General features: G+C 31.3%; 1 protein-coding gene across 1 annotated transcript in view; it reads left to right on the forward strand.

The window, feature by feature from the left end:
* LOC119590544 (conserved oligomeric Golgi complex subunit 5-like) overlaps positions 1-249 on the forward strand; it is a gene marked incomplete in the record, with an annotated part of 11,598 nt that overhangs the window by 4,455 nt on the left and 6,894 nt on the right.

Raw genomic sequence — 249 nt, forward strand, 5'->3', positions numbered from 1 at the left:
CCAAAATCTTTCAATATTTGCTTTCCAAGGAAAAGTAAACTTTTTTGAGAGATAAAAAAGACACTGTGTGACATGGGTTTTCTACCCCCTGAAGGAATGGTTTGTGGCACAATGACATCCAAGGACTTTTCACTGTTATTCTGCATTTATTCATACATTATTATTCCTTAACATTGTGAAGGGTATCTTTGAAGTATTGTTTTGAATATTGTGATATATGTGGTTGATTATTTTTACTTTATATCTTTG

Source organism: Penaeus monodon, chromosome 27, assembly GCF_015228065.2.
Source record: "Penaeus monodon isolate SGIC_2016 chromosome 27, NSTDA_Pmon_1, whole genome shotgun sequence".
In the NCBI taxonomy this organism is placed as follows: Eukaryota; Metazoa; Arthropoda; class Malacostraca; order Decapoda; family Penaeidae; genus Penaeus; species Penaeus monodon.